The 384-nt window shown below is 34.1% G+C and overlaps 1 protein-coding gene and 1 long non-coding RNA gene across 2 annotated transcripts in view; one reads left to right on the top strand and one right to left on the bottom strand.

Annotated features, from left to right (window-relative positions):
* LOC119585103 overlaps positions 1-329 on the top strand; it is a 1,681-nt gene extending 1,352 nt beyond the window's left edge. Inside the window, exon 5 of the long non-coding RNA XR_005229872.1 lies at positions 245-329. This is a non-coding gene — a long non-coding RNA (uncharacterized LOC119585103). The remainder of the gene's footprint in view (positions 1-244) is intronic.
* Positions 1-384, bottom strand: part of LOC119585102 (acetyl-coenzyme A synthetase, cytoplasmic-like) — a gene marked incomplete in the record, with an annotated part of 90,055 nt that overhangs the window by 65,634 nt on the left and 24,037 nt on the right.

Raw genomic sequence — 384 nt, 5'->3', positions numbered from 1 at the left:
GGGATTGATAGATTAATATGTATAAGTATTTTAATATTTTCAACTGATACATGTTGAACTCCAAATAATAAGAAGTTTGAGGATTTCAGTTTGAAAATAACTAAAACCACAAACACTAAAATCATTTCATAGTGATTATAAAATAAAATATATCCCAAATTGAAACTAATTTGTCATGCAATTGAGAGACAGCACAGATAGTGTGGCAGTATTTATTTACATTTTTTTATTTCCTCTTCTTCAGACTCCATCATGGCAGAACTTACCAATGAGGCAAGGCAGTGTCTGGGGGTCACACTGGTCGTGATGGTATTGCACCCTGGACTGGGTTAATAACTGGTATGAGGATACCCTGTTGTCAGAAAAGGGTTCATTTTGGTTTTG

This window comes from Penaeus monodon, chromosome 19, assembly GCF_015228065.2.
Source record: "Penaeus monodon isolate SGIC_2016 chromosome 19, NSTDA_Pmon_1, whole genome shotgun sequence".
NCBI lineage: Eukaryota > Metazoa > Arthropoda > Malacostraca > Decapoda > Penaeidae > Penaeus > Penaeus monodon.
The sequence above is the reverse complement of the archived record's forward strand: the minus strand, read 5'-3'. Positions and strand labels throughout refer to the sequence as shown.